General features: G+C 45.0%; 1 protein-coding gene and 1 long non-coding RNA gene across 2 annotated transcripts in view; one reads left to right on the forward strand and one right to left on the reverse strand.

The window, feature by feature from the left end:
* TNRC6A (trinucleotide repeat containing adaptor 6A) overlaps window positions 1-22,332 on the forward strand; it is a 214,654-nt gene that overhangs the window by 76,703 nt on the left and 115,619 nt on the right. The window lies entirely within an intron of this gene.
* LOC144338147 (uncharacterized) overlaps window positions 1-22,332 on the reverse strand; it is a 71,062-nt gene that overhangs the window by 36,690 nt on the left and 12,040 nt on the right. The gene's annotated exons all lie outside the window — the stretch shown is intronic.

Consider the following 22,332-nt stretch of genomic DNA (forward strand, 5'->3'; position numbering starts at 1 on the left):
TTCAAGACCAGCCTGGCCAAGATGGTGAAACCCCATCTCCACTAAAAATACAAAAATTAGCCCAGCATGGTGGTACACGCCTGTAATCCCAGCTACTCGGGAGGCTGAGGCAGGAGAATCGTTTGAATCTGGGAGGCAGAAGTTGCAGTGAGCCAAGATAGCACCACTGCACTCCAGCCTGGGCGACAGAGCAAGACTGCATCTCAAAATACATAAACAAATAAAATATAAAAGTATCCAGGCATGGTGTCATGCACCTGTCGTCCTAGCTACTCAGGAGACTGAGATGGAAGGATTGATTGAGCCCAGGAGGTCAAGACAAGCCTAGGCAACATGGCACAACCCCATCTCTACAAAAAATACAAACATTATCTGGATATGGTAGCATGTGCCTATAGTCCTAGCTACTCAGGGGGCTGAGATGGGAAGATCAGTTGAGCCCAGGATGTCGCGGCTGTAGTGAGCCAAGACCGCTACTGCACTCCAGCATGGGTGACAGAGTGGAACCCTATCTCAAAAAAATTTTTTAAAAAGAGGGTTGATTAACATGGAAGAAAGCAGAAGTAACCCCGAAAACAATGCTTATTTCTGGCTTTATTTTTCAACACATTATTGTTCTGGGACATATATGGGGTCATCCCCAAGGACAAGAGGAGAAACACAAGTATCTCAAAGGGAGGAAGGGCAGAGCAGTGACAGCCAGGGGGAGCAGAAGAGTCCCCAGGACTAGAAATGGGCCAGAGACTGGCAGACCCCACAAGAATAGAGGATCCACGTCTCTCCTCTTACAACACCCTGGGAAAGTGACAGTGCTTTAGAGGGAAAGGACCTCATGGCGGACACTTGGTCTCTTGCCTGAGGCTCCCAGCATAGCCAGGCCCCCGTGTCCAACGTTAGCACAATAGCAGCCAAGCCCCCTATTTCCAAAAACCCAACACGTGGACACAATGACCCTAACTGCAGTGATCCAAGTATAAGACTAGTGAGCCTTGCTGGGCGTGGTGGCTCACGCTTGTAATCCCAGCACTTTGGGAGGCCGAGGCGGGTGAATCACGAGGTCAGGAGATCGACACCATCCTGACTAACATGATGAAACCTTGTCTCTACTAAAAATACAAAAAATTAGCTGGGTGTGGCAGCATGTGCCTGTAGTCCCAGCTACTCAGGAGGCTGAGGCAGGAGAATCGCTTGAACCTGGGAGGCAGAGTTGCAGTGAGCCGAGATCGCGCCACTGCACCACTCCAGCTTGGGTGACAGAGCAAGACTCCGTCTCAAAAAAAAAAAAAAAAAAAAAAAAGACTAGTGAGCCAAAGGAAGCCCAATCAGGAGGGGAGGATCACTTGAGGCCAGGAGCTCGAGATCAGCCTGGGCAACGCAGGAAGACCCTAGCTCTACAAAAATGTAAAAATTAGCTGGGTGTGGTGCTGTGCACCTATAACCCCAGCTACATGGGAGGCTGGGAGGCTGAGGCAGGAGGATCATTTGAGCCCAGGAGGTCAAGCCTACAGTGAGCTATGATCATACCACTGCACTCCAGCCTGAGCGACAGAGCGAGACCCTCTTAAAACAAATTTGGAATCATTGTGAGCCATCTCTGGGCCACTGCCCTCTGATGGCTGAGCTGAAACTTTCTCCAGACCTGTTGGGCTGTTGGGGCCCCTCAGCTTTAATTTGTTTCAGAAAACCCACATCGGATAATGTGACATTGCTCGCTGGCACTGGAGTGTACTGAGTGGGCCCTGTGCTAAGTTCTTCATGTGCACCATCTCATTTAATCCCATAATAAAGGTGTTTCTGTTTTCCTCCTCTTGTAGCTGAAGAAACAGAAACTCTGGGAAGTGAGGTCAGGCAGTGAGCCAGTGGTGAAAGGAAATTGTACTCCAAGGGTATGTGATACTGATTGAAGGGTGTGTATAAAATCATCCCAAGTTATGATGGCTACCTGTGTCAGCTATGGTGCTTTCCAGCTGCAAGTCACAGAAGCCCAGTGCATAAAAGCCCAGAAGCTTTTATGTTTTTACTTTGTATACACACACACACACAGACACACACACACACACACACACACACACACATATATATATATATATTTTGAGACAGAGTCTCACTCTGTCACCCAAGGCTGGAGTGCAGTAGCGGGACCTCAGCTCACTGCAACCTCCGCCTCCCGGGTTCAAGTGATTCTCCTGCCTCAGCATCCTGAATAGCTGGGATTACAGGCGCGTGCCACCACGCCTGGCTAATTTTTGTACTTTTAGTAGAGATAGGGTTTCACCATGTTGGTCAGGCTGGTCTCGAACTCCTGACCTCGTGATCTGCCCGCCTCGGCCTCTCAAAGTGCTGGGGTTACAGGCGTGAGCCACCCCGCCTGGCCTTCCAAAAGCTTTTACAGCTGTGGCCGTGTTTGTGGACATTCAGCATGGAAAAGCAAGTCTGTTTCACGGGTGTTTCAAGCAAAACACGGGGTTGCGTCTTTTCAGCCCTGATGGTCGATTTGGCCACGTCACCATCCCTGAACCAATCACTAGTTGCCTAGGGAGAAGGAGTGCACTGACTGGCTCATCCTCAGTTCTAGGCTCAACCCCCTCGAGCAGGGAATTAATCGGATTCTCCCCAGCATTTGGCCAAGATTCTGTCCCTCAAGATAGGATTACTACATTATTGACTCAAGAAGGGAACAGCTAATGATGATGGGGAGAAAAAAATTCCACTGCTCTTTTTATGTGGTTGAAAGTATGAGGGCCAGGCGCGGTGGCTCGCGCCTGTAATCCCAGCACTTTGGGAGGCCGACGTGGTTGGATCACGAGGTCAGGAAATCGAGACCATCCTGGCTAACACAGTGAAACCTCGTCTCTACTGAAAATACAAAAAATTAGCCAGAGGTGGTGGCGGCACCTGTAATCCCAGCTACTCGGGAGGCTGAGGCAGAGTAACGTGAACCCAGGAGGCGGAGCTTGCAGTGAGCCAAGATCACGCCACTGCACTCCAGCCTGGGCAACAGAGCGAGACTCCGTCTCAAAAAAAAAAAAGAAAAAAGAAAGTATGAGAACTCCCTGGAAAAGAATTCGTGCTAAAAGGTGCTTGTTCAACTCAAAGACAATGTGTCAGAAATGAGGGGTGGCCAGGCAAGGTGATTTACCCCTGTAATCCCAGTACATTGGGAGGCTAAGGTGGGAGGATTGTTTAAGGCCAGGAGTTTGCTACCAGCCTAGGCAACATAGTGAGACTGTCTCTACAAAAATTTTAAAAATTAGCCACGCATGGTAGCTCATACCTGTGGTTCCAGCTACTCAGAAGGCTGAGGTGGGAGGATTGCTTGAGACTAGGAGGTCAAGGCTGCAGAGAGCTACGATTGCAGCACTGCAGTACAGCCTCGGTAACACAGCGAGACCCTGTCTCAAAAAAAAAGAGGGAAAGGGAAGGAAAGGAAGGGAAGGGGGAGGGGGAGGAGAAAGGAAGGGAAGGGGGAGGGGGAGGAGAAAGGAAGGGAAGGGGGAGGGGGAGGAGAAAGGAAGGGAAGGGGGAGGGGGAGGAGAAAGGAAGGGAAGGGGGAGGGGGAGGAGAAAGGAAGGGAAGGGGGAGGGGGAGGAGAAAGGAAGGGAAGGGGGAGGGGGAGGAGAAAGGAAGGGAAGGGGGAGGGGGAGGAGAAAGGAAGGGAAGGGGGAGGGGGAGGAGAAAGGAAGGGAAGGGGGAGGGGGAGGAGAAAGGAAGGGAGGGGGGAGGGGGAGGAGAAAGGAAGGAAGGGGGAGGGGGAGGAGAAAGGAAGGGAAGGGGGAGGGGGGAAGGGAAGAGGGGAGGGGTAGGGAGGGAGGGAAGAAAGAAGGGCTTTCATATTAGAAGGGCACACTCAGAACTGGCTCTTCCCTTTAGCCATTCCCCTTCTTTTTGCCTTGGTCATGGATGTGATGACCGGAGCCGAAGCAGCCATTTTGTGGCCCAGAATATCACAGAGACACAAGAACTGATAGCATTAAAATGCTGACACCAGCTAGATAGGAGAGATGAGTTCTGTTGTTCCACAGCACTAATGAGTGAATGTGGTTCACCGTAGCTTATTGTATATTTTCAGAAAGCTAGGATTTTGAATGTTCACAACACTGAGGCATGATAGTTTGAGGTGATGAATATGCTAATTTGATCATTGCACATTGTATACGCATATTGAAATATCACTGTCTTCTATAAATATGTACAACTATTACATGTCAACTAAAAATAAAAGGAAAAAATGCTGAAGCAATGACAGAAAACTACCTATGTCTGGGTATCTTTTGATATCTTTCTGTCTAATCCTCTTCTGAATCGTTGTATCTCTTGTGTCTGTCTTCACCTCAGTACAAAGATTGGTGAGAAAAACAAATTTTTACTGTTTAGGTCTTTGTTAAGTAAAAATGTAGGCCAGGCACAGTGGCTCACACCTGTAATCCCAGCACTTTGGGAGGCCAAGGTGGGCAGACCATTTGAGGCCAGGAGTTCGAGACCAGCCTGGCCAACATGGTAAAACTCTGTCTCTACTAAAAATACAAAAATTTGCTAGGCATGGTGGCATGCACCTGTAGTCCCAGCTACTTGGGAGGCTGAGGTGGAATGATCACTTAAGCCCAGGAGGTGAAGGTTGCAGTGAGCCAAGATTGCACCACTGTACTCCAGCCTGGGCGGCAGCGCGAGACCCTGTCTCAAAAACAAGTAAAAATATGGTCCATAAACATTCAACATCAGCATTACCTAGGAGCTTATTAGAAATACAGAATGGGGCGGGGCATGGTGACTCACGCCTGTAATCCCAGCACTTTGGGAGCCCGAGGTAGGCAGATCACAAGGTCAAGAGATCGAGACTATCCTGGCCAACATGGTGAAACCCTGTCTCTACTAAAAATACAAAAATTAGCTGGGTGTGGTGGCAGGCACCTGTAATCCCAGCTGTTCGGGAGGCTGAGGCAGGAGAATCGCTTGAACCCGGGAGGCAGAGGTTGCAGTGAGCCGAGATCGTGCCACTGCACTCCAGCCTGGTGACAGAGCGAGACTCTGTCTCAAAAAAAAATGCAGGCCAGGCACTGTGGTTCATGCCCATAATCCCAGCACTCTGAGGGGCTGAGGCAGGAGGACTACTTGAGCCCAGAAGTTTGAGACCAGCCTGGGCAATATAGTGAGACCCTGACTCTACAAAAAAATTTAAAAAGAAAACAAAAAATGCAGAATCTCAGGCCTGCCCCAGATTCCAAATCAGAATCTACAAGGTCCTGAATGGATTCACAAGCACATTCACGTGGAAGAAGCGGTGGTTTGGGTATTATAGGAGTGTGGTTGAATGCAGTCCAAGCAATATACATAGGCTACCTGAACTCCCCAAGATTGGATTAAATGCCATTTGAGGCACCAGCAGTGGCGGGAAATGATCATAGGCAGTTGGAGTGAGAGACAAGGAACACGGCACAGTAGCCAGGAAGACTGGCATGTGGTGCACTTGGAGATATACTAAACGCCCGTACATTCTTTACTGTGTTCCAGGCACCATTACCAGCCCTGTGCAAATATTAGCACATTTAGTCTCTTTGGCAGCCTTAGGAATCATTTCACAGGTGCATAAACTGAGGCCTGGATAGAGTAAGTCACAAAGCTGGTAAGTGCCGAGCCAAGATTGAAACCCACGCGATCTATTTCCAGAGCCTGTGCTCCCTTCCCGGAGGTTTCCGCAGGGTCTTTGGGGAAGTGTTTTTGTTTTTGTTTTTGTTGTTCTGTTTTTTGTTTTGTTTTGTTTTTTTTGAGTCAGAGTCTCGCTCTGTTGCCAGGCGCAGTGGCGTGATCTCAGCTCATTGCAACCTCTGCCTGCTGGGTTCAAACGATTCTGCCTCAGCCTCCCAAGTAGCTGGAATTATGGGCATGCGCCATCACACCTGGCTACTTTTGTATTTTTAGTAGCGATGGGGTTTCACTATCTTGGCCAGGCTGGTCTCGAACTCCCGACCTCAAGTGATCTGCCCACCTTGGCCTCCCGAAGTGCTGGGATTACAGGGGTGAGCCACCACTCCTGGCCCTTTGGGGAGAATTTTAAGGGAGCTGAAGAACCTACAGAGAGGAACTGAGTTGATAACCGTTTCACGTTTCTGTTTTTTACCCACCTAGTCAGTGTGATTTGGGAAGCATGGGTTAAACATTCATTATCTCATTTAATCTTCAAAACTTCATTCCATCAAATCATATCTGTTGAGCACCAGTGTGTATGTGCCATGAACTGGGGATACACTGATGAACTAGGTCCTACTCGTGCCTCCACAGACTTAGTGAGGAGAGCAACAGGCAAAGAATTCTCACGTGGTATGAAAGTGGGCAGCTATGGGAGCCCAGAAGAGAGACAATCAATCCAGGAGGACTTCCAGGAGGAAGAAAGAGCCAGACGAGACCCAAAGGATGACTAGGAGATAGTCAGGCAAAGCTGGGTTGAGTAAAATGTGCTCTTAGACCAGGCACGATGTCTCACACCTGTAATCCCAGCAGTTTGGGAGGCCAAGGTGGGAGAATTGCTTGAGGCCAGGAGTGCCAGACAAGCCCGGGCAACATAGTGAGATCCCGTTTCTACAAAAAATTTTAAAAATGGGCTGGGCACGGTGGAGTGCACCTGTCATCCCAGATACTTGGGAGGCTGAGGTGGAAGAATCACCTGAGGCTAGGATTCCAAGGCTGCAGTGAGCTGTGATTGCACCACTGCACTCCAGCCCAGGCAACAGAATGGAATCCTGTCTCTATCAAAAAAAAAAAGCTTCTGAGAAGATAACAAATACAAAAGCCCAGAGATGGACAAGACAGCACTGAGCTGAAGGGCCACAGATAACATTTCTTCAACAGTCAACCCTGAGGAGTTGAGGGGTAAGAATTATTAATTTCCATTTTACAGATGTGGACACTGAAGCTCTAAGAGGCTCAGCAATGTGCCAAGTGCTAGTGTTCACAGCAAATGAGTAGAAGAGACAGGCTTTCAATCTAGCTCTGATGCCAAAGGCTATGTTCCTTCCACCACGTTTGATCTGGTAATACCTCGGATCAAAATGTGCCCCAGAGGCTGGTTGAGGTGACTCATACCTGTCATCTTAGCCCTTTGGGAAACTGAGATGGGAGGATCACTCAAAGGCCAGGAGTTCAAGACCAGCCTGGGCAACATAGTGAGACTCTGTGTCTGAATTTCTTTTTCTTTTTCTTTTTCTTTTTTTTTTTTTTTTTTTTTGAGACAGAGTCTCACTCTGCACTCTGGAGTGCAGTGGTATAATCTTGGCTCACTGCAATCTCTGCTTCCCGAGTTCCAGCGATTCTCGTGCCTCAGCTTCCCAAGTAGCTGGGACTACAGATGCATGCCACCATGCCCAGCTAATTTGTGTATTTTTAGTAGAGACAGGTTTCACCATGTTGACCAGGCTGGTCTTGAACTCCTAACCTCAGATGAGCCTCCCCCCTCGATCTCTCAAAGTTTTGGGATTATAGGCGTGAGCCACCGTGCCCAGCCTATGTCTGAATATTAAATAAATAAGTAAATGGTGCTCCATGGGGTTCCCTCATACTCTTCTCTTTCTCTTGCTGCACCCCTGAACCCTAATGACCTATGGATCTTTGGGGTAGAGGTGCCATATTGGCTGTGCTCAGTAACTAGGCTCAAAATGCCTGACAGCTGTGCCTGTCTGGCTGTCTTAGCCAGTGAGATGCTGTCCTTAGGCAATAGCCTACCTGTGTGTTTCAGCCCATCCGTGACCCCTCACCTGTAGACGTTCTCCACTAGCTAACAGGTTGAACATCTTTTCTCTCGCTTCTTTATAGCAAACCACCGGTCCCCTGCCACCCCTTGTTCTGCCATGCCCACCACGTGGTCTGACGCATTCACAGACAGGTTTCTCTCGCTCTTTGGATTTGTCTGTCACTGACCCAATGCAATGAGGCTGCCAAATGTGCTCTGGTTATCCCAGGCTGAATTAATGAAAATATAGGGCCCAGAACCGGGGAGGTGGACTTGGGTCAGTCCTCACCAGGGAAGAACATTCAGTTCTGGGAGGAAGGGTGCCAAAAGGCAGTTAAGTTCAGAGGCAATTATCCAGAAAGCACGAGGCTCAAAGCCAAAATGTATGAGTAACATTGAAAGAATTGGGGTTATGTGGACTGAAGCAGAGATGACTCAGGCGGAGACTGTTCCCAAATGAGGCTGCAGGAGACTGCAGGAGGAGCTTCAGGAGCTGGGGCTCACTGCCACTCAGAATTCACTCCTCTACTGGCATCTGGTTCTTCAATGCTCCCAAGCCTCTCTGAGTCTGAGTTCCCTCTCCCACCCAACTTACTTTTTTTTTTTTTTTTTTTTTTTTTGAGACAGTCTCGCTCTGTCGCTCAGGCTGGAGTACATTGGCCACGATCTCAGCTCACTACAACCTCCACCTTCTGGGTTCAAGTGATTCTCCTGCCTCAGCGTCCCGAGTAGCTGGGACTACAGGCGCATCCCACTATGACCAGCTAATTTTTGTATTTTTAATAGAGATGGGGTTTCACCGTGTTGGTCAGGCTAGTCTGGAACTCCTGACCTCAGGCGATCTGCCCGTCTCAGCCTCCCAAAGTACTGGGATTCCAGGCGTGAGCCACAGTGCCCAGCCACTTACTAACTTTTCTAACCTCCTGGTTTCTGAAACGCATGGCCCTGCTACCCCTTCTGTCCTTTTCACAAGTGATTCTGCCTCTTTCCTCAGCAAATTGAGACCAGTAAGAAAAATATTCTCTGCACCATCCATTAATTGGTATCTGAACCCATCTTTTCCTCCTTCCTTCTGGTCTTATGGAAGAGAGACTGGACTCCTTCCAAGGTTAATTCTTCCACATGGACTTTGGAGTCCATCCATCAACTTTGTTCCTATTTCTTCCACATCTCGCACTCCTATTAAGAAGCCCAAGTCTTTCCTATAGTAAAAAAAAAACCAACAAGCCTCTCAAAAACCCCACTGATTGCCTCTACTATATGCAGGGACCACGTGTCTTCTCTTTCACATTTCACATGTAAACTCTTTTTTTTTTTTTTTTTTTTGAGGCAGGGTCCACATTTCACATGTACAGTCTTTTTTTTTTTTTTGAGGCAGGGTCTCGCTCTGTCACCCAGGCTGGAGTGCAGTGGCACAATCTTTCCTCACTGCAGCCTCTGCCTCTGGCGCTCAAGTGATCTTCCCAGCTCAGCCTCCCAAGTAGCTGGGACTTCAGGCGCGTGCCACCATGCCCAGCTAATTTTTGTATTTATTGTAGAGATGAGATCTTGCCATGTTGCCTAGGCTTGTCTTGAACTCCTGGGCTAAAGCAAGTCACTCACTTCAGCCTCCCAAAGTGCTAGGATTATAGGCATGAGCCACCATGCCTGGCTCTATCAAATCTTCAAACCTTATCATAGTATACCAATGCTATTTAAGCTATTGCAGATTAGATTGGACCATATGAAATTGTCGTTTTTTCAGTAACAGCTTTTTTGAGACATAATTCACATACCCTACAATTCACACACTTAAAGTATACAATTTGGCTGGGCACAGTGGCATCTCTTGAAACCAGGAGTTCGAGGCTACAGTGAGCTATGATCATCCCACTGCACTTTAGCCCGGGTGACAGAGCAAGATGCTAACTCTAAAAAAATAAAGCATACAATTCAATGGTGTTTAATACATTCACAGAGTTGTGCAACCATCACCACAATCAATTCTAGAATATTTTAGTCATCCCCTAAAAAGCCCACATTCTTTTTTTTTTTTTTTTTTTTTGAGACGGAGTCTCGCTTTGTCGCCCAGGCTGGAGTGCAGTGGCGCGATCTCTGCTCACTGCAAGCTCCGCCTTCCGGGTTCACACCATTCTCCTGCCTCAGCCTCCAGAGTAGCTGGGACTACAGGCATGCACCACCACGCCCGGCTAATTTTTTGTATTTTTTAGTACAGATGGGGTTTTACCGTGTTAGCCAGGATGGTCTCGATCTCCTGACCTCATGATCCACCTGTCTCGGCCTCCCAAAGTGCTGGGATTACAGGCGTGAGCCATGGCGCCCGGCAAAGCCCACATTCTTTAACTATCACCCCCATCTCCAGATCACTCACTCCCGGCCCTCAGCAACCACTAATCTACTTCCTCTCTCTATGGATTTACCTATTCTAGACATTTCATATAATTGGAATGACATTATATGTTGTTCTTTGTGTCTGGTTTCTTTCACTTACCATAATGTTTTCAAGGGTCATCCATGTCATAGCATGTATCAGTATTCAACTCCTTTTTATGCCAAATATTAGTCCATTGAATGGATGTGCTAAATTTCGTTAGCTAGATATGGTGGTGCACATCTGTAGTCCGCTACTCAGGAGGCTGAGGTAAGAGGATCACTTGAGCCCAGGAGGTTGAGACCAGCCTAGGCAACATAGTAAGATCCCATCTCAAAAAATAAATTAATATATAAAAACAAACATCATCTCTGGAGAGACAATTCCAATGAAAAAATAAATTTTATTTATACCTTCATTCATTGATGGACATTTGAGTTACTTCTACTTTTTCACTATTATGAATAAAACTGTTATAAACATTTATATGCAAGTTTTTGTGTGGATATATGCTTTCATTTCTCTTGAGTGTACACCTAGATTTAGAGTTGGGGGGTCATATGTAAATTCTATGTTTAAAAAATTTTTTGACCAGGCGTGGTGGCTCACACCTGTAATCCCAGCACTTTGGGAGGCCAAGGGGAGATCACCTGAGGTCAGGAGTTCAAGACCAGCCTGGGCATCATGGCGAAACCCCACCTCTATAAAAGACAGAAAGATCAACTGGGCGTGGTGATGCATACTTATAGTCCCAGCTACTTGGGAGTCTGAGGCAGGAGGATCACTTGAGCCCAGGAGATCAAACCTGCAGTGAAATGTGTTCACACCACTGGACCCAGACTGAGTGACAGCATGACACCTTGTATCCAAAAAAAAAAAAATTTTTTTTGAAGACAGAATCTCACTCTGTTGCCCAGGCTGGAGTGCAGTGGCACAATCTCAGCTCACTGTAACCTTCGCCTCCTGGGTTCAAGCAATTCTCCTCAGTCTCCAGCTACTCAGTCTCCAAGTAGCTGGGATTACAGATGTGCACCACCGCACCTGGCTAATTTTTGTATTTGGTGGACACTGGTTGGTGGGAGGGAGGGCATTGCATGTGTGTATTCATATTTTTTAACAAAAATTGTGACATTATTCTGTGGAACAAATGCAGTGAAATAAAATGCTTTTGAAAATTATATCATTAAGGCCGGGCATGGTGACTCACGCCTGTAATCCAGCACTTCGGGAGGCCAAGGTGGGCAGATCACCTGAGGTCAGCCTGGCCAACATGGTAAAACCCCATCTCTACTAAAAATACAAAAAGTAGCTGGGTGTGGTGGTACACACCTGTAATCCCAGCTACTCAGGAGGCTGAGGCAGGAGAATCGCTTGAACCTGGGAGATGGAGGTTGCACTGAGCCGAGAGCACACCAGAGCACTCCAGCCTGGGTGACAGAACAAGACTCCGTCTCAAAAAAAGAAAGAAAGAAAAAGAAAATTATGACATTAAGTGAATACAAGGGGCTATATTATTTATGTACTCACTTTTGTAGCAAACCCCCCAGCTGTGCACTTTTCTGGGTGCATGTAATACTTTCACAAGCAAATAAATACCTTTATTTAAAACAATAATAACAGAAAATCTCAGCACACTAGGGCACGGTGGTTCACACCTGTCCCAGCACTTTGGGAGGCTGAGGCAAGAGGATCACTTGAGGCCAGGAGTTTAAGACCAGCATGGGCAACATAACGAGACCCCGTCTCTCTACAAAAAAATGTAAAATGAACTTAAATTTTTTTTAATTTTTAAAAAGCTTAGCACCAGTGGAGTCATTCTAGAAAGGTGATGCTAATGATTAGTACTTATATAGCATTTACTATGAACCAAGCACTGTTCAAAACACCTTATTTACATGTATTCACTTAAATCCAGCAACAACCCTTTGAGTTAGATGCTATTATTAATTTTGTTTTACAGAGGAAGCAACCAAGCCACAGAGAGGCCAAGAAACTTGCCCAGATCACACAGTTAATGCATGGCACATCTAGAATTTCTAGAGTCTAGAACCAGCCAGGATGGCCTCTCAAACTCTATCTTATACAGACTATCTATTGACATTCAGTGAATTTTTTTTCTGTCACCCAGGCTGGAGTGCAGTGGCATGATCTCAGCTCACTGCAGCCTCCAATTCCCAGGTTCCAGTGATTCTCCTGCCTCAGCCTCCCAAGTGGCTGGGATTACAGGCACATGCCACCACGCCCAACTAATTTTTGTATTTTTAGTAGAGATGGGGTTTCGCCATGTTGGCCAGGCTGGTCTCGAACTCCCGACCTCTGGTGATCCGCCCACCTCGGCCTCCCAAAGTGCTGGGATTATAGGCATGAGTCACCACACCCAGTCTTAGGTGAATTCTGAATACTGGTTAAATGAGAATAACTACATGACCTTTCTTACAGACTACAAGAATATTTAACAAAATTCAGTATCCAGTACCGATATGATAAAAACATATTTAAGTTAAAAAACAGCATCTTATTTAATGTTGCACACTAGAAGCATTTTCCATTAAAGTCAGGAACAAAGTAAGAGCAATAATATTTCCGCTGTTATTTAATATTATTCTAGGTATATAAAGATAAAAAATATGAATTTTAAGAATTACAAAGTGGAGACAACATAATGACTATTTGCAGGTAATATGATTGCATATCTAGCCAATCCAAGAGTACTCCTGGAAAGTCTCGTAAATAATGAGTTAAGTCAATAACGTAGTTGGTTACACAATCAACAGCACTTCTCTGTTTCAGGAAAAAAGCTAGGAAACAAAATGGAAGAAAACCTTATACTTAAAATAGCACCAACGCCCACACTTACGACATCAGCAACAAAACAAAAACGTAGGAAAATGAAAGAAGAAATAAATGAAAATACACACTTTGTTCATCAATTAGAAGATTTCATGATGTAAAGATGCATATTCTCCCTAAATTAAACTTAACCTTTAATTTTAGATCAATAAAAATACATAATGAGGTTTTCTTGGAAGTAGACTCATTGAGTCTAAAGTTCAAATGGAAAAATAAACAAGCGAGGCTAGCCAGGAAAATTTTGAGAAAGGAAAGTAAAAAAAGAATTAACTCTCCTAGGCATTGAAGCACATTATAAAGCTACATTTATATTTTCAAAAGTTTGGTACTTGGCCAGGCACGGTGGCTCACGCCTGTAATCCGAGCACTTTGGGAGGCTGAGGTGGGTGGATCACGAGGTCATGAGGTCGAGACCATCCTGGCCAACACGGTGAAATCCCATCTCTACTAAAAATACAAAAAATTAGCCGGGCGTGGTGGCAGGTGCCTGTAGTCCCAGCTACTCGGGAGGCTGAGGCAGGAGAATGGCGTGAACCTGGGAGGTGGAGCTTGCAGTGAGCTGACATCGCGTTACTGCACTCCAGCCTGGGCAACAGAGCGAGACTCCGTCTCAAAAAAAAAAAAAAAGTTTGGTACTTGTGCATGAAAAGAAAAGCAGATTAATGAAGCAGACTAGAATCTAGAAATAGACCCAAATACATTTGAGAAGCTACTAAATGGTCAGAGAGAAAAAAATAAAATTAGGCAGTGCAGTAATTGCTGTTAGAGTAGTTGGCTAGAGCTGGATGCCTACCTAATTCCTTACACCAGATAAATTCCAGACAGATAAACAATTTTTTTTTATTTATTTACTTATTTTTATTTATTTATTTTTAGACAAGGTTACTCTGTCACCCAGGCTGGAGTACAGTAGCATGATCTCAACTCATTGCAATCTTTGTCTCCAGGGTGCAAGCCTCACCCTGCTGAGTAGGTAGGACCACAGGTGCATGCCACCCACTTGGCTAATTTTTGTATATAATTTTGTTAATTTTTAGTAGAGACAGGGTTTCAACATGTTGGCCAGGCAGGTCTTGAACTCCTGACCTCATGTGATCCACCTGCTTTGGCCTCCCAAAGTGCTAGGATTACAGGTATGTGCCACCACCGCACCTGGCCAGATAAACAATTTAAATGTAAATAAATAAAACAGGATGAAAGGGGAACATGAACGCGCGCGCGCGCGCGCACACACACACACACACATACACACACACACACATCTTAAATAAAAGAAAATCTTTCTAAGCAAGACACAAAACTCAGATGCTAAAAAGAAAAAATTGGCTACATAAGATTAGAAATAGCTGCACAGTATAAAAATACCATAAGCTAAATTAAAATGTAGGTAACAAGCTAGGAGAAATGTTTTTATGATTCATCCAACAGGCGAAGAATAAATGTTCTTAATATACAAAGAGCTCTTATAATTAAAAAGAAAAAATATGAATAGTTTTTAAATTGGTTAAAGAATGATGTAGCTCACAAAAAAACCAAATATAAATTGCTCATAAATACATAAAAACACACAAAAAATTTCTCAACCTTACTAGTGACTAAAGACATACAAATTAAAGTGAGATAATAAGTTGGCAAAGAGAGTGTTAAATAATAGCCACAATGGGCCCACACAGTGGCTTTCGCCTGTAATCCCAGCACTCTGAGAGGCCAAGGTGGGTAGATGGCTTGAGGCCAGGAGTTCGAGACCAGCCTGGCCAACATGACGAAACCTTTTCTCTACAAAAAAATACAAAAATTAGCCCAGCATAGTGACATGTGCTACTATGTCACCCTAGTGACATAGCTACTCAGGAGATGAAAACTGACATGCTCTTTGTTTTTGTTTGTTTTTTGGGGTTTTGGCTTCCTGTAACTTTTTTCAACAGTTTTTGGGGTACAGGTGGTTTTTGGTCACACAGATGAGTTCTTTAATGGTGAATTCTGCAACTTTGGTGCACCCGTCACCCTAGCAGTGCGCAGTGTACACAGCCCCCAATATGTAGTCTTTTATCTCTCACCCACCTTCCAACCTCCCCCTTCGAGTCCCCATGGTCCATTATATGGCTCTATATGTTTTTGCATCCTCATAGCTTAGCTCCCATTTATAATTGAGAACATACAGCATTTGGTTTTCCATTTCTGACTTTCTTCACTTAGAATAATGGCCTTCAGTTCCACCCAAGTTGCTGCAAAAGACAGTATTTTGTTTCTCTTCATGGCTCAGTAGTATTCCATGATACCCATATGCCATATTTTCTTTATCCACTCATTGGTCAGTGGGCACTTAGGTTAGTTCCATATCCTTGCAACTGTGAATTGTGCTGCAATAAGCATAAGCGTGTATGTGTCGGCTGGGCACACCTGTAATCCCAGCACTTTGGGAGGCTGAGGCGGGCGATCACCTGAGGTCAGGAGTTCGAGACCAGCCTGACCAACATGGAGAAACCCCATCTCTACTAAAAATATAACGATTAGCCGGGCATGGTGGTGCATGCCTGTAATCCCAGCTACTCGGGAGGCTGAGGCAGGAGAATGGCTTGAACCTGGAAGGTGGAGATTGCAGTGAGCCGAGATTGCACCATTGCACTCCAGCCTGGGCAAGAAGAGCGAAACTTTGTCTCAAAAAAAAAAAAAAAAAAAAGTGTGCGTGTGTCTTTTTCATATAATGACTTCTTTTCCTTTGGGTGGATATCCGGTATTGAGATTGCTGGATTAAATGGTCAATCTGCTTTTACTTCTAATTTAAGGAATCGCCATACTGTTTTCCATTGTGGTTTTACTAATTTACATTCTCACCAGCAGTGACGCACTCTATTTGAAAGGCAAATTAACATTTTTAATCATATTTTAAAATGTTCATTGAGTTTCAGGTCAAGGTTAAGTGAGGAAAAATAAATAAAATGTTTATGTTGGCCGGGTCTGGTGGCTCACACTGTACTCTTAGCACTTTGGGAGGCTGAGGCAGGCGGATCACTTAGAGGCCAGGAGTTCCAGTCCAGCCTGGGCAACATAGAAAGACCCCATCTCTACCAAAAATACAAAAATTAGCTGGACATGGTGGCACAAGCCTGTAGTCCCTGCTATGCGGGAGGTGGAGGCAGGAGGATCACTTAAACACAGGAGGTTGAGCCTGCAGTGAGCTATGATTGCACTGTTGCACACCAGCCTGGACAATAGAGCGAGACCTTGTCTCAAAAAAAAAAAGTTTATATTCTTTGACCCAGCTATTCCACTTCTATGAATCTCTGCCACAGGTGTCTTAAATACATGAACAAAGGCATACATTTTTTTAAAAAATTGTAAATATGCTGGGTGTGGTGGCTCACACCTGTAATCCCAGCACTTTGGGAGTCCGAGGCAGGCGGATCACCTAAGGTCAGGGGTTCAAGACCAGCTTGACCAATATGGAAAAACCCTGTCTCTACTAAAAATACAAAATTAGCCGGGTGCAGTATCGCATGCCTGTAATCCCAGCTACTCGGGAGGCTGAGTCAAGAGAATCGCTTGAACCGAGGAGGTGGAGGTTGCAGTGAGCCAAGATCGCGACATTGCACTCCAGCCTGGGTAACAAGAGCGAAACTTTGTCTCGAAAAAAAAAAAAAATTGTAAACACAAACTAACAAGAAAGTTCAAAGCACAGAAAAAAATAACTTTTTTCCTCAACAAAATAAGAGCTCGTTGTCGGCTAGGCAAGGCATGGTAGCTCACACCTGTAGTCCCAGCACTTTGGGAGGCTGAGGCAGGAGGATCACTGGAGCCCAGGAGTTCAAGACCAGCCTGGCAACATAGAAAGGTGCCGTCCCTAATAGAAAAATTGGGCCAGGCGCGGTGGCTCAAGCCTGTAATCCCAGCACTTTGGGAGGCCGAGGCGGGCGGATCACGAGGTCAGGAGATGGAGACCATCCTGGCTAACACGGTGAAATCCCGTCTCTACTAAAAAATACAAAAAACTAGCCGGGCGAGGTGGCGGGCACCTGCAGTCCCAGCTACTCGGGAGGTTGAGGCAGGAGAATGGCGTAAACCTGGGAGGCGGAGCTTGCAGTGAGCTGAGATCTGGCCACTGCACTCCAGCCTGGGTGACAGAGCGAGACTCTGTCTCAAAAAAAAAAAAAAAGAAAAGAAAAGAAAAATTGGCTAGATATCGTGGTGCACGCCTGTAGTCGTGCAGTGTAGTTTGTGTGAGATTTCTTCATCTTTGACAGGAATGGCACAGGGCTAATGCTAATGCTGTGCTCTTCTTATTGCGTCCTACTAAGCAGTGCTAGATTTCACTTGTTTTAGTCCTGATGACATTCGCTTTGATCACTCATTAAGGTGGTATCTGTTTTTCCCTTTTAATTTGGAAGCATTTGTGGGAGGTGTTTTGAAATTACATAAATATTTTTGTTTCTCATCAAACTTTTTTTTTTTTTTTTTTTGAGATGAAGTCTCACTCTGTCGCCCAGGCTGGTGAAATCTCAGTTCACCACAACCTCCGCCTCCCGGGTTCAAGAGATTCTCATGCCTCAGCCTGCCGAGTAGCTGAGATTACAGGCGCCCACCACCATGCCCGGCTAATTTTTTTCTTTTTCTTTGACGGAGTCTCGCTCTGCCACCAAGGCTGGAGTGTAGTGGTGTGATCTCGGCTCACTGCAACCTCCACCTCCCGGGTTCAAGGGATTCTCCTGCCTTAGCCTCCCGAGTAGCTGGGACTACAGGCATGTGTCACCACACCCAGCTAATTGTTTGTATTTTTAGTAGAGACTGGGTTTCACTGTGTTAGCCAGGATGGTCTCAATCTCCTGACCTCGTGATCCTGCCTGCCTCGGCCTCCCAAACTGCTGGGATTACAGGGGCAAGCCACTGCACAAGGCCAAATTTTTGTATTTTTAGTAGAGGTAGGGTTTCACCTGGTTGGCCAGGCTGGTCTCGAACTCCTGACCTCAAATGATCCCCACGCCTCGGCCTCCCAAATTACTGGGATTATAGGCGTGAGCCACCTCACCTGGCCCTCATCAGACTTTTTTTGAAACAGCTTTATTGATTCACATATTTAAAGTGTGTAATTTAATAAGTTTCGACATATATAGAGAGAGCTGTGAAACCATCGTCACAATAAAGAAAACGAACATATCCATCATCCCCAAAAGTATTTTCCTCCCTTTTTGTAATCTTTTCCTCTCGCCCTTCCCCTGCAATCTCCCCATCCCCAGGCACCACTGACATTCTTTCTATGACTACAGAATAATTTGCATTTTCTAGACTTTTGTATACATTGAATCATGCAATCCATCCTTTTGGGGGAGTCTGAGTTCCTTCTCTCAGTATTATTATTTTGAAATTCATCCATGTCATGTATTTAAATAGTTCATTTTTTATTGCTGAGTAGTATTCCATTACATGAACCTTTCATTTTATGTGACTTAGTTGACTTTAAACTAACATTCTGGCTATTGTTGTCTGTTTGTCCCATTTGTTCTTCATTTCTATTTTCCTTTTTTTGTTTCTGCATACTTTTCATTTTATTTTATTTTATAATTTTTAAAAATAGAGATGGGATCACACTATATTGCCCAGGCTGGTCTCAAACTCCTGGGCTCAAGCAATCCTCCTGCCTCAGCCTCCCAAATTGCTGGGATTGCAGAGATGAGCTGCTACGCCTGGCTTCTTTCTTAATATTTTTAGTCGAGTAATTTTTATGATTCAATTTTATTCCTTTGACGAGTGCCAAGACCATTCAATGGGGGGAAAAAATCTCAACAAATGGTCCTGCAAAAACAAAATATCCACATGCAGAAGAATGAAGTTGGATCCTTAGCTAATACCATTTTATTCCTTTGTTAGTTTATTAACTGTAACTTTTTTTGTTTTTAAGAGAGACTGGGTGTTCCTCTGTCTTCAAGGCTGAAGTGCAAGTAGCACAATCACAGCCCACTGCAACCTCAAGCAATCCTGGGCTCAAGCAATCCTCCTGCCTCAGCCTCCCAAAGGGCTGGGATTACAGGCATGAGTCACTGCACCCAGCTGCTGTAATTCATATTGTGTTATTTTGCTGGTTGTGGTGGGGTTTATATGTACATTCTTAGCTTATCATAGTCTACTCTTAAACAATAGCATACCCCTTGGTAAACAGATTATATGACAAGATTTCCATTTCTCTCATTGTAGTTTTTGTGCTGTTACTGTCTTACATTTTAACTCTGTATATGTTGTAAACTCCTCAGTACATTTGTATTATTTTTGTTTAAACCAGTCAATTCTCTTTAATGACATTTACATAATAAGAAAAATGTTTCATATTTACCTGTGTAGATAACATTCTTTCATGTATACCTAGATTTCCATCTCATATCGTTTTCCTTCTCTCTGAAGAAGTTCATTTTACCTTTATTGTTGGTAATACAATCTGCTGGTGATCATTTGTTCAGATTCTCTATGCTTGAAGAATCTTTATTTTTATTCTGTTTTATTTTGTTTCAAGACAGGATCTCACTCTGTCACCCAGGCTAGAGTGCAGTGGCACAAACATGGCTCACTGCAGCCTCAATCTCCTGGGCTCAAGGGCTCCTCCTAGCTCAGCCTCTTGAGAAGTTGGGGTCACAGTCATGTGCCACCATGTGTGTGTGTGTGTGTGTGTGTGTGTGTGTGTGTGTGTAGAGGTGAGGCTCTCGTTATGTTGCCCAGGCTGGTCTTGAACTCCTGGGTTCGAGCAATCCTCCCATTTCAGCCTCCCAAAGAGTTGGGATTACAGGTGTAAGCCACTGTGCCAGCCCAAGAGTCTATGTTTCAATTTCAATTTTGAAAGTACTTTTGCAGGTAATAAAACATCTCAGCTGGGCGCAGTGGCTCATGCCTGTAGTCTCAGCACTTTGGGAGGCCGAGGTGGCTGGATCACTTGAGGCCAGGAGTTCGAGACCAGCCTGGGCAACATGGCAAAACCCTGTCTCTACTAAAAATACAAAAATTAGCTGAGCGTCGTGGCAGGTGCCTGCAGTACCAGCTACTCGGATGGCTGAAGCACAAGAATCACTTGAACCTGGGAGGCGGAGGTTGCAGTGAGCAGCAATCATGCCACTGCACTCTAGCCTGGGTGACAAAGTGAGACTATCTAAAATATATATATATATATATATTACACACACACACACACATATATATACGTTACCTTTTTTTTCTTTTAATGCTTGAAATATGTTGCTGTACTATTTACTCACTTGCAGTGTTTCTAACGGGAAGTCTGCTGTCATCCTTACCTTTACTTTTTGGTCTATAACATGCCTTGTCTCTGGCTACTTTTAAGATTTTCTCTTAATCACTGTTTTTATTTTAGTTTAGTTTAGTTTCGCTTTATTTTATTTTTTTTGAGACAGAGTCTCACTCTGTCACCCAGGTTGGAGTGCCGTGGCATGATCTCGGCTTACTGCAACCTCTGCCTCCCAGGTTCAAGCAATTCTTCTGCCTCAGCCCCCTGAGTAGCTGGGACTACAGGTGTGTGCTACAACTCCTGGCTAATGTTTGTATTTTTAGTAGAGACGGGATTTTGCCATGCTGGCCAGGCTGCTCTTGAACTCCTGACCTCAGGTGATCCGCCCACCTCAGCCTCCCAAAGTGCTGGGATTACAGGCATGAGCCAGCACAGTCGGTCATTAATCATTGTTTTTAAACGATTCAATTATTATGTGCCTTGGTGTCATTTTCTTCACATTGTGTGGGTATGTGTGTATCCGTTTGGGGCTTGCTGACATTGTTGGATCTGTGGTTATAGTTTTCATGAAACTTGGAGAAAATTGCACTATTATTTCTTTAAATTCTTCTTCTAGTCCCTTGTTCTCTCATTTAGGGTCGCCTATAACCCACATAAGCTGTTCCACAGCTCACTGGTAATCTGTTCATTTCGTGTTGTGTCTTTTTTCCCTATCTTCGCTTTAGATAGTTTCTTCTGCTATGTCATCAGATTCACAGATCTTTTCTTCTTCAGTGCCTGATTTGCTGTTAATCTTTTTTTTTTTTTGAGACGGAGTCTTGCTCTGTTGCCCAGACTGGAGTGCAGTGGTGCAATCTCGGCTCACTACAAGCTCCGCCTCCCGGGTTCACGCCATTCTCCTGCCTCAGCCTCCCGAGTAGATGGGACTACAGGCTCCCACCACCGTGCCTGGCTAATTCTTTTGTATTTTTAGTAAAGACAGGGTTTCACCGTGTTAGCCAGGATGGTCTCGATCTCCTGACCTCGTGATCCACCTGCCTCGGCCTCCCAAAGTGCTGGGATTACAGGCGTGAGCCACCATGCCCGGCCTGCTGTTAATCTTATCCAATTCTGTGCTTTTTTCCCTCTCAGACATTGTAGTTTTTACCTCCAGAAGTTTGTCTTCTTTCTAAAGTATCTTTCAGGGCTCTGCTTAACTTTTAGGATATATGAAATACAGCTCTAATAACTGTTTTGATGTCTTTTTCTTCTAATTTTAGCACCTGTGTCATTTCTGGGTCAGTTTCAAATAGCAAAATTTTCTCCTTGTTTCATATTTTCCTACTTTTTTGCTTATCTGGTACATTGTAGTTTTTATATTTATATAAATGTTCTACAGATTTGGTCTGGAATACACTTAATTGCTTGAATGCAGAACGAACCTTTTAGAAATTCCTTCCTTTTAAAATTTGTATTTTTTAATTTTTTGTAGAGACAAATCTCACTTTATTGTCCAGGCTGATCTTGAACTTCTGAACTTAGGCGATGCTCCTGCCTCAGCCTCCCAAATTCTGCGATTACAGGCATGAGCCATGATACCTGGCCAGAAATTCCTTTTAAGCTTTGTTGGGCACAACTACAGCAACCTTTGTTAAGAGTTAACTTTGTCCCACCACTGATGCAAACCCTCCTAAGTACTATATCTAATGCCCTGTGAATTACAAAGTTTTCTTCTCTGGCTGATGGGACCAGAAACTATTCCAAGCTCTCTGTGAGTCCCAGATGTTGTTCCTTCTAACCATTTTGGGTGGTTCTTTTCTATTCTTGAGCAGTTCTTTTTCTTTCTTTTTTTTTTTTTTAATTAAGACAGAGTCTCACTCTGTCTCTCAGGCTGGAGTGCAGTGGCATGATCTTGGCTCACTGCAATCTCTACCTCCCGGATTCAAGTGATTCTTCTGCCTCTGCCTCCCAAGTAGCTGGGACTACAGGCACATGCCACCAGGCCCGGCTAAATTTTTTTGTATTTTTAGTAGAGACAGGGTTTCCCCATGTTGGCCAGGCTGGTCTCAAACTCTTGGCCTCAAGTGATCTGCCCACCTCAGCCTCCCAAAGTGCTGAGATTATAGGTGTGAGCCACTGTGCCTGGCCCATTCCTGATTAGTTTTATGACATGTATGTACTACACAGTTT

This window comes from Macaca mulatta, chromosome 20 (assembly GCF_049350105.2).
Source record: "Macaca mulatta isolate MMU2019108-1 chromosome 20, T2T-MMU8v2.0, whole genome shotgun sequence".
NCBI lineage: Eukaryota > Metazoa > Chordata > Mammalia > Primates > Cercopithecidae > Macaca > Macaca mulatta.